The following is a 15,251-nucleotide window of genomic DNA, read 5'->3' as shown; positions in this document are numbered from 1 at the left end:
TTTTTTCTTGTCCTTCTAAATGAATTAGAAACTTTAATTGTCAGAATCAAGAGAGTAATACAACGAGATTTTATACTTGAGACTATAAAAAGGATGTTGCACACCAAAAAGTACAATGTAATTTACATGCTATTTGCTATAGTTACCAAAGGTTGTATATAAGCATTTGTGAAAACACTACCTTTCAGAATAACTATGAATCACAGAAGAAATTATCTATGCCATTCTCAGAGGACTCTGGCTGTGGTAGGGCAGACATGAGAACTGGCCTGTGAATCAGATCAGGATGTTAACACCATTTTTTTAAAGTACAGTTACTTTATTTTATTTTATTTTTCTCCAGGCAACTTTCTGAAAAAGCTTTAATTGTTGCCAAAGACCTATGGGTGCTTTTAAAGGAGTCTGATTAGGTGATCAAGGATAGTCAGAGATCTGCTTGAGTTCATATGTATTTGATTTTATTTATAATTGTTATTTAAGTGGGGTAACTAATGATAAATTGAGTTCTGTGCAGTTCATGAGATGTGGCACATATGTATGTGCACACCCACACACGGTCCTCTTGGGAGAAAGATCAGCCTTGAACTACATTAAGTACCCCAACATTGAAAGTCTTAAATTGTCTATTATGAAAAAAGTGTATATGTAATAATACAACTGGCATTTTAGTGGGACGGAAAATCCATTTTGTCTTGTCTCCTCTCCCTTCTAATCAGGATGTAGAAGGGAGCTTAGAAGAGCCTGAGAAAGGCCTCAAGAATCAATGTCAGCCAAGGCAAGGAAGGCACAAACTAGAACATGGTGCATTTGCCTTGGGCTGTGTCTGTAATGCCTCTTCCCTGAGATCAGCTTCTGCGTGAAGCTTGCAGCTCATCAGAGCAGAAAGAGGCAGCAGAGCTACGGGTGGGAGCAACTGGTTTTGGTAAACAATGAGCCAACTTCTCCCCCAAGGGAGCAGATCAGAGGAGAAATAATAAACGGTGGAGAGAAACTCTCCAGCAGTTACAAGTCAGCCAGGAAAGGGCCGCCTCTCCTGACTGACCTTGGTGGCTGCAGCGGCTGAGCTTCCCTGGCCTCGGTAAAAGGGCAGAGGGATTCAGGTATGATCTGGGGCACTCAGCTGCTCCCAGGCCTGCTTAGAAGCCAGCATAGGCAGCAGCTACCTAGGCCACTAGCCACAGTTAAGTAATTCTCTGCTCAAACTGGCCTTGAGTTCACTTTGGGCTGACTCTGAGAGGGATACATATAAAAGGATTTCTTACTAGCTTGGCTCCAGAGCTCAAGTTGTTCCGCCCTGCAGAGCTGGAAGGAGATAATTGCTCTGAAACTATTATAGTTGCATTCATAGTACATCTGGACCTGAGGTTGTTTGACCTCTGAAAACCTGGAATGGAAATAATGCAATTACCTGAGCTAAAGACAATTTAATTAAAAAGAAAAACAGAAGCCAGGAAAAGAAAATTTATCTTTTACACCACAAGTCTTTTGCCTAGCAATGGAATGTGTACCTTTCATAAAGATGAAAGATGCTTAAAGACTGAATAGAAGGTGATGTTTTCAATTCAATTCAATTCAATAGCAGTTGCTATTACCTGTTGTGTGCAAAACACTGTACTGGAACTGGGGACACCAAAATGAGTGAGGCTCTGTCCCTGTTCTAGAGGAGCATGCTGTCTAGACAATGGAAAAGAGAGACACACACACAAGTAACCACAAGCCATCATGTGATAAATGAAGCCAGCAAGCATCACAGGCATTTTGAGGCATCTGCCCAACACATTCCCTCCGTTCTTGGCGAGTAGCTCCTGGACTACCCACTCAGATAAGCTTCAGCACTTATCTTTATACCATGCAACCAGTGTCCCCAGCCAAAGGATCCTCTCTCCCAGAAATTTATAATTAGGACTCTCAGAAGTGAGTTGATCTGTGAGCTCTTGAACTGAGAGGACTGCTGAGAAAAGAAAAGTAATGAAATCAGCCTAGTCAGAACAGTAGAGATGGGAGTCCATGTGGCCTGAGAGAGAAAGAAGATCCCTGGTTGTCAGCTGTGGAAACCATGGTTTTAGCTCTGGTGGCGGCTTCCTGAATTTAGGTTCCTTAAGATGTTCCTGATTCTAAATCACCTCCCTCCCTCCCTCCTCCTAGACTAGAGCTAATGAGTTCCTTTTTCTTGTACCCAATAGAGTGAGAGTGAAGCTCAGTAATTCGGTTCAATCCTTCTCAGTTGGCAAGCACTGTACGAGTTCCAGATGCACACCAAATAAATTGAACTCAAAAGACTTTGAGGCCTAGTAGGGATTCTGGTAACAGGGAAAAGTACAGTATGTAGTGCTATAAAAGAAGTGCTAAAAGAATCTGAGAGGGGAACAGCATTCATTTCTTCAAGGGAATTTTGGGAAGCCTTCACGGAGGATGTGCATGTGATCTAAACCTTGAGTAGGATTTTAGTGGATTTAGTGGAATAATGCATTTCAAGCAGAGGAAAGGCTGCTTCCTACTGAGAAGGCAGGAAGGTTATATTAAGATATTACTTCTACGCTTCACTGCCTGTCTAATTTTCAACCAGGCTCCAGAATGGCAAGCTAGTTTGCTCCCTATGACCTGTGGACCAAATCCAGCCTGTTGCATTTTTGTACAGTAAACCTGCAATCTAAGGATGATTTTTACATTTTTAAACTAATGGTTGGAAAAAATCAAATGAAGAATAATGGTCATGACATGTGAAAATCATATGAAATTCAAATTTTGTTCTTCCTTAATAAAGTTTTATTGGAACACAGCCCCCTTATTCCTCCACATGTTGTGTACAGTTGCTTTCACACTGAAATCACGGAGTTAAGTAGTTGCAAGAGAAACCATATGGTCTGCAAAGCCTAAACTATTTCTATCTGGCCCTTTGCAGAAAAAGGCTGTGGACCCATGTCCTATACTTCAGCCTCCAGAGGTTTCCTTTGAACATCTGGGATGTGAAGTTGTAGCCTTCAGAGAGGGTACATCAAATATCCATTTATAGACAAAATGGTGCATCAGTATGTACTTTGTAGGGTTGTTTTGAGAATCATTCATAATACCTGTCAAGTGAATAAAGAGATGTGAAATAGTTTACATACGTTGGATCCCATATTATACACAGACATAGATATAGAAATATCAGTATAGATAGGAAAAAAACTGAAAAAATATGCAAAGAGCTATCAATATTGATTACTTCTGAGATGTGAATTATGGAGAACTTTATTTATAAAACAGCAACACTAATAATATCAATAATAATCACCTTTAGTGACTGCTTACTGTGTGCCAAGCACCATGCTCAGTGCTTTATGTATATAATATCTTATTTAAATTTCCCAGGAACTCTATGTTATGAGAAGTATTATTGCCCTCATTTAACAAATGAGGAAACTGAGGCACAGAAGAGTTAAGTAACATGTCCAAGATCACCCAGTTAGTATTAGTAGAGCCATAACATAAACACAGGCAGTCTGAATCCAGTGCTTTCCCTCTTTCCAGCACACCACACTCGCACTTCTTTTGCTATGCATTTCTTGTTAGATCTTTTTAACACTGACCATCTATTACTTTTGTAATTAGGAAAAACACATACTTTATAAATAAATATGTAAATACATAGCATGGTGCCTAGGCACATAGTGATTGTTGATGACCATGATGATGATGAGGAGGAAGATGATGATGACAGCTTACATTTATTGACCTCTTCCTATGATCCAGGTTCTGGTACAATGTACCAGGCACTTTGTATGCTAGCTTAATTGAGGAGGTATTTGATAACTTGTTATTCCTGTCACCATCAGGTGTTTCTCAGAGCCCCAGAGATGGGCTGGGGCTGTGTGGGTCTGGGATGGAGTGTGACATCACAAGTCTCCATTCCAAGGGCTAGGGAGAAGCTGTTCTTAATACTTCCCCCACTTCCTTGCCATTTTAAGTGGCCTGGGAATGAACAGGTATATACAGGTGGACCAAATGGCTGCTGGGGTCCAGTGAAGAAGGGTTCTAGTCTGATTCCAGCATCTACTTTTCAGCTCTGTGATCTTGTTCTAGGTCTTACATTGTCACAGTTGGGCATATTTGTCCTGTTTTTCCAATTTCCCCTTGTGTAGCAGGATGGTAGGTGTTCGAGGCCGCTGGGGAAGGCCCTGCTGCCCTACTGGCAGGCCTCGCATAGCCTGAGAATTTCTCATGAAAGATTCATTCCTTTGGGTTAAGGCTTTGCCAAGGAGAGGTGACACGTTAAGCCACTGACACCGTAGCGATTTAATTTCATGGAATCATAAGATGTTAGAGCTAGGAGCCTCGTAGAGTCTAAAGCCTCATTGTTCCTACCTCTAAACCCATTCTTTTCTTTTTCCCTCTACAATGGGAGAGGTGTCCCTGCTCCTGTCTGAGCTAATCCTTCTCCCTGTACTCTGAATCCCACCCTCCCTCCTTCTCAAAGACCTCCCTTTATCCATTATACCTCCCCTTTCCATACCACCACCCCTCCACCTCTGCTGGCTTCTTTCCATCAGTATTTAAATAAGCTCAGGTCTCCCTCATTTTAAAAAATAAAGTGAAATAAAAAGCCTCCTGGGCCTCATACCCCTCTTAACTACTACTGCCTTACCTCACTTCTTTCCTTCTCAGCCAAACTTCTTATGAGAATTGCCTATAAACTTTAAGGGGCAGACCACAGAACTCCAGGTTTTTAGGTCAGGCATATGTTTTGGGGGACCTGGTTCATCCTGGAGGAGGAAGAGTAAGTGGTACAGAAATAGGTTGAGGAAAGGAGGAGAGGAAAGTGGGAGGTCCCTGTGGGCAAACTGCCTATTCCATACTTTTACCTAAAATCAATACTAACCCTTCACAGCAACAAACAAGTTATACTGGTTTGGGTACCTTTTCTGAGTATGCCACCTAGGTACAATGGGGGATACCGTGTAGTAATACCACATCACTGCCTTTGAATTGTTCACAGTTTCATCTGGGAGGCAGGATATACACACTCAATGAAGATATCAATACAAGCAGTGCGTGATTAAGGTTAAATGAATGCCATAAATTCGTGGTCCTCAGACCACAGCATCAGCATCACTTTGGAATTTGTTAGCAAGGTAAATTCTCAGGCTCCACTCCAGGCCTACTGCATCAGAGACTGGGGATCCCAGCAATCTGTGTTTTAAAATGCTCTCCAGTAAACCAGTAGACAATTTCAGATCATTTCCAAACTTAATTGTACTTCTCTGCTGGTTGAAGAGCAGGAAGGATCTGAATTGAATTGGGAACTTGATTGTTAACAATACTCATAAACGAGTGTGTGACACAGGTACACGATGACTGGTGTGGGAACAGGAGCTGCCACTCTGCAATAGCCCGAATTTTGTCCAACAATAAGTTGGACCTGAGTGTAAGCCAAATGGAACCAACAGGTTAGAGATTAATTAATTAATAATTAATAAAATGCCCTCCAGGAGATCCTGATGCAGAGTCTAGAGACCCAGTGGTGTAGGCCACAGGGACCCCTGGGGCTGGAGGATCAGGTCAGACTCATGGGACATTGGGTACTTAAATCTGATTCAATGAGATAGAGCGAAGGGTAGAGGGTGATCCAGGAAGAATGAACCGGGTCAGTGAAAGTATAGGGGTTGGAATACATAAACTACATAAAGGCTGGCGGGAGAGGGTATGGTGGATGAGGAAGGTGGGGAACCAGGAGCGGCTGCCGGGCCGAAGGGGAGGTCCCTGCAGAGGATGAGGGCGGGGCCAGGGAGCCTTAAACGCAGCTCTCCTGTGGGGAAATAGAAACCTCTTCTGGCTCTCTCTATAGACAGGGCTCCACCTCCTACATCCCATTTCTTTCTCCCCTTTACCTTCACAGGAATTCTCTCCCAGCCTCTCATCTCCAGAAGCGAGGCTCGCCCCCCTCCTTTGATCTTCGCTGCTCTGATCCAGAATGGTCTCTTTCCCTGCCTCCCCATCAGTACTTCCTCCTTCCTCCTCCGAATCCGCCCCCTCACTCCTGCTACAGATGAGAAATTATAAACCACTCCTTTGAAAAAATGTTTCTAAAGAGGCTCCATGATTTGAACAAGTTCCTATTGAAAGCGTCAGGGGAGCTACACCTGCCTCTTAGATTCTGACAGTGCGTACCAGGGATTCATTCAGCATGAATCAGAGGACGGTCGTCGGAGCCGGCTTTTCACTGAGCCTCACGGTTCAGTTCCACAGGGCCCCGCGGAAGGCTGACGGTGTGGTTGGAAGCAGCTCTCTGTGGGAAGTCCCTCCCGAAGCTCAGAGGAATGCTGTAAGGCCGTGTGTGCTTGTTTCCCAGCGGGACCTTCTCTCAAGCCAGACCCTCCAAACGCACCTTTAGGCTCTGATGTTTAGAGCACCTTATTCCTGGAGAGGCAACTTGACGTTATGCGATGTGCAGTGGGTGATGAATGCGCAAGGGATTCCTTCTGACTTAGAAGCTTTCATCAGAAGGCCAAGGTTTTGTTTGCTTGTTTGTTTTTGGCTGTGAGCCTTGTGGGATCTTAATTCCCCCACCAGGGGTTGAACCTGGGCCCTCGGCAGTGAAAGTGCCAAGTCCTGACCACTGGACCGACAGGGAATTCCCAGAAGACTGAGTTTTTAAGTTTGAGCTCTTCTGTCTGCTAGCCAGGTGATTTGGTCTAATGCAATTATCTTCTCTTGGTTGCCTTATCTGTAAAATGGGGATAATGAATACCACCTGACAGAGTCACTGTGCAGATCAAATGAGAGGTAAGAGTGCATTGTAAATGACCCCAGCCCGTATGACACCCCAGTGCTGTGGTGGCCTCTGAATCGGTCCCCTGTTCTTCCATCTTCTCCACACTCCTTTAGATCTTGTCCACTGTTGTGAACTGGTTTTCCCAAAATGTGATTTTTATTATATGGCAGGATAATATTTCAAGATATTATCTCTCCTACTGCATTTCATCTACCAATATTTCTTTTCGCCCTTTACCTTTCAGTCACTAAGTGGTATGAGGAACAAGAACAACAGAGACAAGCTGGGACTCCTCCAGCCTTTCACCACCTCCAAACCCGGAGACACATCACAGCCTTGACAAGGAGCTTGTGGCCGGGCGCCTCGTGGAGCTGGCCTGCACACCTCAGGAGTGGAGATGTCCCAGGGGCCCCAGCATGGAGAATAACAACAGCCGAGGATCAGCTGCCGTCCCCAGGGCTTGCTAAGCCTCACAGAACTTGGTCTCCACCCTGCTCATGGCAGTGCTGCCCCATCCTTGCTGAGGTGTTATTTTCACCACAGGGTGGAACGGGGGCTGGAAATAAAGTTCTCTTTTGGTTCTTGGATATTTTAGTTTGATGCTTGACATTTAAAAAGCTGTTGCTGACCATGTTGTTTCCCTAATCAAAGGGCCTCAGTGACTTCTTACTGTCTTCACACTCAAGTCCATATGTCATCCTGTCATCTAGGCTCTCTACTGTCTAATCAGCCCTTTACACATCCTAGCCAGTCTGTCTGATTTCCTCCAGCCCAGACCTGGCTCCTGAGCTCCTGCTGAGTCTAGCCTACTACCCACTTAGGGTCTCCACCCCAATGTCCTCAATGCATTACCTCACACACTCCTCCTTTACTTCTTCTGGTTCCTGTCACTGCTGATGGCCCCAACAAGAAATACAGCTATAGGAGCAGAGCTCTGGGAGTCATGCTAGTTCTCTCTCGTCCTTAATCTATCTACACATCAAATTAATCACAACACCCAGTAGGACCTATTTCCTAAATGGTTTTGGACCCTGTTTCTTTCTCTTTATTCCCACTCCCACCGCTTTAGCTCGGGCCTCATTCTCTTTTATTCTGACTATGGCTCTGGCTCCTCCCCTTCTCACCCCTCCCCTCCCCAGCCCTCCCACACCGCAGACAGAGAGGTAGCAGAGCGTAGGGGTTAAGAGTTTGGTCTTGGGGCTTCCCTGGTGGCGCAGTGGTTGACAGTCCGCCTGCCGATGCAGGGGACACAGGTTCGTGCCCCAGTCCGGGAGGATCCCGCATGCCGCGGAGCGGCTGGGCCCGTGAGCCATGGCCGCCGAGCCTGCGCGTCAGGAGCCTGTGCTCCGCAACGGGAGAGGCCACAACAGTGAGAGGCCCACGCACCGCAAAAAAAAAAAAAAAAAAAAAAAAGAGTTTGGTCTTGGAAACCAAAAATCCTCTTACTGCTCCTACTGCTTGAGTGACCTTGAGCAAGTTTGTACCTCTCTCTGGAGTTGATAAAGGTCATCGTGAGGTTGAGGTTTATAAACCGCATTTGGCCCTAAATAATGTGAGACATTGTTCTCATTATCTTTCCAAAATGCAAATATGGTATGTCATCTCCTCCGAAATCTTTCACTGATTGCCTCATCCTCTGAATAAAGCCCAAATTCCATAGAATGTCCTCTAAATGCCTCAAGATCTGATCTCTACCCGTCTAACTACCTTGTTTCCCATCAGTCATTATCTGCCCTCCACCCTGGCCTCCAACATCCTCCCTAAAGAGCCTTTATGTGCTGTCCCTCGTGGATGCAGGACCTTGGCTCCCCTGTGAGCCACTGAGCCCCCACCTCATTCCCCAGGAGGATGACACCCTTCTGCACCTACTTTACATAGGCCTCTATTGTTACACTCATCACGCTCTAATATACTTTTGTTCTTCATGTGTGTGCCTCCCCCATTAGACCAGAAACTGCTTGAGGGAAGGAATAATATCCTATTCAACTTTCAGACCCATAATGGATATTTCCAAAAAATTTTGTTCAGTGCATTGATGAATCAACAAAATAAAAGCCGTGTTCATCCCTGCTAACGTGAGTTTCCTCCTAGCGACTTCCTGCTTGGCACGCCACCTTGTACCCCCATCTGTTTAGATGATACCAAGCCTTCAAATCAAATCAAGTCTCACCTCCTCAGAAAGCCACATGAGACTATTCAACTAGACCCCTTGGTTAACACCAAGCAGGCCTCTAGGGCATGACCCTGTTCTGCCCTGTATTGGAGCCATTCTCATACAGATCACCACCAATTCTTTATTAAAGTATCGGTTCTTTGAGGGCAGCATTTAGCTTCCTGAGCTCCTTATCCTTTATGGCCTTCAGCACAAGGGGTGTTCAGTGTCCATGAAATAATGAGTCAGTAAATGAATGTATGCAAGGAGGAACAAATGAATTAATGTCTCCCCTGTCTTAACTTATTGTAGCAGTTACCTGTTTTGACACATCTGGGGATATATTCATACATGATCTCATGTATTCTCTCTGCAAGAGATTGTAAGCCCAAGACTCATACTGCTTTACACTGCTTTTCTGTTTCCCGTAACCCTGATCACTGTGCTGAAAAAAAATGGTACAAATTTCATAAATACTTCTTGAGGAATTGAATCAGCCCCTCTGACTAGTAATGGAAGTAACAGACTGTACAGAAGGAGAAATTGGTCTGGTGTATTACAACACGTTCTACCCAGTGTCGTGCTTCTTCACGTCACTGTTTTTCTCCTGTTCCACTCTTGTTCAAGTCTGTTTCTCTAGCCTGCGGCTAAACATTACAACCAGCTTGGTTCCTACTACTCTCGCCCTATTCAATACCGGTAGCAGTTTTCCTGGGGATCCTTCCTCAGTTAATGCCTGCCATTGCCTGCTCCTATTCAAAGTCAACCCTGAAGATGAACCTGTGGGCTTATCATCAGCCTGCAGGCCTGGTGAGATCAGAATGATTTTCTTATAACAAAAACAGCAGCAACAACAGTAATAATAGCTACCATTTAGTGAGAGCTTGTGATATGACAGATGATGAGCTAACTGCTTAAAATATTTTTATATTTAAAAATATTTAATAATAATATCTGATTCTGTTTCATCATAAGAGAGTTGCGTCGTTTAGGAGTATATAGAATAAAACATCAAATGCTAAACAACAAGGTCTTTCTGTATAGCACAGGGAACTATATTCAATATCTTGTACTAAACTATAATGGAAAAGAATCTAAAAAAGAATATATATATTTATATGTATAACTGAATCACTTTGCTATACACCAGAAATGAATACAACATTGTAAATCAACTCTACTTCAATTAAAAAAATTTTTTTAATTAAAAAAAGATCAAATGCTGAGCATTTTTTCTGGATTTTATCAAGTAATTCTCCTAACAATCATAATAGCTAACTAATAAATAGCCATGCACTATTTTGTACGTTTCACATATATTAACTTATTTTAAGCCACACCATAATCTGTTGAGGTAGATGTCCTATTATTAGCCTCACTTTACAGATGAGGAAACTGGTACAGAGAGGCATAGAGAGATTTACTAGCCTGCTGAAGTTACAGTGGTGGAAGTGGCTGAGTTTGAATTCAGGTTAAGGGAGTCTGGCTCTACTCTCCATGGTCTTCATTACTATGTTTATTTTCTATGGAGTAGTGCTAATATTATTCTCATTTTATAGGTTTATTTATTCATTCAGCAAATAGGTATTCCTAGGTGTCCTAACAGGCTCTAGGGATATTACAGTGAATGAGGCCAAGCCCCTGTCTTCATGGGGCTTCCATTCTAGGTGAGGAAACTAAGGCTGGGAAGTACTTGCCGAGCGAGTACTGCTGTTCAGGCTGAAAACAACAGCGCTGGGACCCTCGGGTCTGACTGTAAGGCCAATGATCTTAACCTTAGACAACACTGCTTTTCTGAACAGAGTCTATATCAAAGGGCCCAGAGGACCTTGTAAGGATTACTGGAGGTGGCAATGGCTGGTGACACTGAGCTGTACCGACAGTGATCTCTTTCACCTTTCCTTTCCCACTGTCCTCTCTCCTTCCTCCTTCTCCTTATCACTTTCCTGCACCTTCAAGTGCACAAAGGTAGAATTTACCTCTGACGGAGGCACTCAGGGCCAGAGAGATTGCTGAGGAGAAGAAGCTCAGCACCACTGCTGACTCTGGTCATTGCTTTTCTCACCTTTAAACTATCTTTTCTCTTTTTAATATGACCAGAAACGCTATTTAGTAATCTTCCTCTCTTCAGTCTTCCTGACAATCTTCCCACCCCCACCTCCTCAGCAAATTCAAGACCTTCATGGTCCTTACAAGGGAGAAGCTCCATCCGACCTCAATCTCTCATATGCTGTCCCATTCCTCTGGTCTAAATCAGTCTGCCTGAGTCACTGGGACAGTTGGTGTCCCTGCGCATCTTTCCTTTTCACTATGTTGAATCACTCCTGCCCCTCTAGGCATTCAGCCTAGATATGTTTCTCAAACTCATATCCCTTTGACATCCGCTCCAAGTTCCTATTATCATGCTTCACTTGTGAGGCACAAAACTCAACATGGTCTGCATTCAGGAAGAATCAGGCCTATTGCCAAGAGCAGAGGAAGCCAGTCTGATGGCCCTTCTGAGCACACTTTCTGGTGAGGATGCTATAGGGCTGAGTGGTCTGGGGAGCCTGGCTGTCTGTAACCCGAACAAGTGCTTATCTGAGGATGGGCTGAGGGTCCTGGAGTGATCTCAGCCTTCCTTCCTGAGTGCTGAGATCTGGAGACTTGGAGAGGGAAGGAGGGATGTACAGGAGTCCCACAAAGTGTATTGCAGGCAGGCTGAGGTTCAGCTTTACTCCTCCCTGCAATCCTGGGCCTGGCAATACAAGAACCCCTTTCAGCTTTCACAGACATCTGGGGAGAGGAGAGGGAACAGGGCTTGGCTTCTTTGCCCTCAGTAAAGTGTCCTGTATGCCACAGATGTGGTATTCCCCATTACTCAGGTCTCAGGGAGCTCTCTGAAGATCCCTGGTGACTCTAAGTCAAGTCCCCGTAGGACTAACGCAAAAGAGGGAGCTGGTCAGAGGCCTGATAGGTGTGGTAGAGAGAATCCACACCCCCTCCCTGTGTCATATTGTGTGACTTACTCCTGTCTCTGAAACAGCTACTTTTCAGGGATATACAGAAAAAGCACCAAGTTCACTCTTAGTCTTAGTCCAGATTCCCTCCAAGGCCAGGGCTTGTGTATTGAAGATTAATTAGGGGAAGTGATGCTAAGGAATAGGATTGGGGGGTGGGGGATAGGGAGGTCTGTGAAGATCGAAACAGGGAAGAAAGAGAAGCCAATCCATGACGACTTTTGTTATCTGATCATCACTGTGGGCAACCAGAGCTCAGTCCTACATAGGACCCTCTGAAGAGCCCTTGTACAATGCCTCTCAGAGTTGGCAACCTGCAGGGTGGAAGAAGGAAGTATTAGTCCACAAGCTTCTGCTCCCTGTTGATCAAATGTTGTTCTTTTGGTGTTAACATCCACACACTTCCAGGTTTGCCTGTGTATCAGAATGGCTGAGCAGGTTCCTGCGGGCAGCGAGAGCAGAGAAGCCAGGAAGAGAAAGCCAGTGCTTCTCAGGGCACCTGAAGCTATAACACTGCCAGATTTCTCTGGCTTGCAGCTGGTTGCTGCAGCAATGGCTGAAATAGTAAGGGGTGTCCAGAAATGGAGGTGGGGCACTGAATTCAGAGGAGGAATTCTCTTTCCACTCCCTCTGCCTTCAGATTCAGATCCCGCAAATCCTTCAAAGTTCAGTTCAGTCCTCTCCCATGAAGATTTTCCAAAGGAATCTCATCATAGCCAGCTTTTCTCCTTAATCTCCCAGAGCACAGTCACTTAATTAGCATTTTTTTTGCTTGATTTATGTTATATACTATAAAGCTTTCACTCCTTGGATTATAACTTGAAGGCAGAGACAATTCACCCCACTCCTAGGGCCTTTAGAGTAGTAGATGTAAAACAGGCCTGTCAATCAGTGTTCACTGAATTGAATGGTATAAACATTATTAGCAATAAGAGCTCTGCAGTTTTCAAGCATCTGTTTGAAAGCGTTTGCTTTTTGTGGGCATCATAGACTAAGCTGTAGGGATGGAGGAGGTGAATGTGGGTGAAGGTTTGTTTAGAGCTCTAGATTATAAACTTAGCCACTGGAACCAGGACACTTTCCTACCCCTCAAAGTCTTTAAGTTATCTCTAGCAGAAAATGTACCCTGTGACCTCCTCTTTGAAGACATGACATGTGCTGGACTGAATGTCCCAGCTGGTCATTTCTTCCTGTGCCCTTGCTATCACTTCAGCATGGCTCCCTCCCTCCCTCCTTCGTAAAGCCTTTTGGGGCTAGATCTACTCAAGTCTCTGAATATTGACCCAGATCCTTCTATAGGTAACTCCATGGATTCTCTGTCCCTTCTCCTGGGAAAAAAAATAAAAATAACATTTTCTTCCCCATGCTTCCTAGAATTAGAATTAGTGAAGGATTTGCTCTGCTCAAATTCTTTTGCTCATTCCTTGCTGTTGACCAAGGCACTAGTGGGCAAAATAGCAGATATGGGGAGTAGCCTGTATCACTGGAACTAAGATTGCTACTGTCTTGAGACAAAGGTAACTGGTCTTTTGAGAATTGAACCAATGACCCTGACCTCATTGGCACAATGCTTTAGTTGACACAGGCTAGCCCATCATGCACTCCTTGTTATCTATACTAAAGAAGGGGAGCCCTGGACATGAATAATAGAAGTCATAGGTAATTCAACTCAACAAACAGCTAATGAGGCCTTATGGCATGCCAGCCCTTGTGTTATACAGGAAGGTGCTCTGAAAAGACCATCATATTTCGTATCAGAATTCCTGGGTTTGAATGGTGCTCTGCCACTTAATATCTACGTGTCCTTAGGTGAGTCACTTGATCTCCAAATGTCTTAGTTTTCTCGTGGGTAAAATGGGGACAATAATTTTTTGTTCACTGGGATTTTTGTGAGATATTATATGTGAAAGTACTTTTAAACAGTTGAGTCTGAAGTATTATTAGTTTTTATGTAAAGATGAACAAGACCCAGTCTCTACCTTTAAGGCTCTTAAATTTTTGGCTGAGCCCGATGGGACTAAATTTCTCCCAGAAAGAAAAATGTCCTTGAGGAACAAAGTCGGGGCCCCAGCCCACTTGAGCAGAAGCAAACCTTCTTGTGGGAATAATTCTTCTTCCTTCCATGGGGGTCTCTCTAGCTTCCTAGCCAGGGAGGGGGCTGCCCATGTTAGGCCATCTGAATGGGCAGCAGCTAACCACTAGGTGAGGGGCCCCAAACCTGTATAATGTGTATACAACTTATGCAGAATTGACAGATATATTTGGGTAGACCCCCAAATAGGATATATGTAGATATTTTGGAGCAAACTGTTCTAGACAAATGGTTTAAAAATCAAATTTGTTGGTATGACTGAAAACTTCTCCCCACAAATCCTACTTGATTTGAGAAGATATGTACATTCTGACTGGGGACCAGTCAGACCTTTTACAACTAATTAAGTTGTAGAAATATGCAGTCATGAACATGTTTGGCTAATATGTAACAAAACTCATTAAGTGAGAAACTAGAGTTATCCAAATTTGGGAACCCTGTAAAGTAATTAGAGTTCAGAGAAGTTTGACAAAAAAAATGCAGACTTAAAAAAAAACCAAGACTGGGAAGATTAGGGGATTTAATTCATTAGAAAAATCATGAAGCCAGGAATAAATGAAAAAACTGAGAGATGAATGAAAAAGTCACATCATTTACTGCTTTGACATTTATTGAGTGTGATGGGGCAGGATATGTTCTAGCTGCTGGGGTGGGTAGTAGATCCTCACCACCTGGAGGGTGTTCCCATCTGCCAGCCACTGAGGACCCACAGCTGCACCCTTTACTGGAGACTGTAGGTGGAAAGCGCTCCCCACAGTGATACCTGGGAGGTTATGCCTCTTCATTCCCACCCCCACCTACACATACTCAGGGGGCAGCCTGCAGATGATGAGATGACTGATGTTTGGGGGGAAGTAGAGAAAACTCACCCCCTTGCCTCAAGGTGGGACAACTCTGTGTTGTTATTCAAGACCCAGAGCCCCCTCCCCACTCCCCTCATTAGACTTAAGCTAGACTTCAGCTGAGCCCACAGCTGATCACCCTTTGCCCTATTCTGTTTCCCTCATTCCACGGTCTCACCTGAAAGTACTCCCTCAATAAATCACTTGCATAAGAATCTTCATCTCAGGCTGTGCTTCTAAGGAACCCAACTGAAGGCAAAGAACAGCACTGAATAGATCAGCAGCGGTCTTCACCCTCCGGGAGCTTGTTTCGCTAGAGGATACCGACAAAGGTACTTCCAGTGTAGAGTAACGGCGATATTGTCAGAAAATACAGTGCTCTGGGAATACGGGTGCCCGCAGAGGGCTTCTT

Source organism: Hyperoodon ampullatus, assembly GCF_949752795.1.
Source record: "Hyperoodon ampullatus genome assembly, chromosome: 2".
Taxonomy (NCBI): domain Eukaryota; kingdom Metazoa; phylum Chordata; class Mammalia; order Artiodactyla; family Ziphiidae; genus Hyperoodon; species Hyperoodon ampullatus.
Note: the sequence above shows the minus strand (reverse complement) of the source record.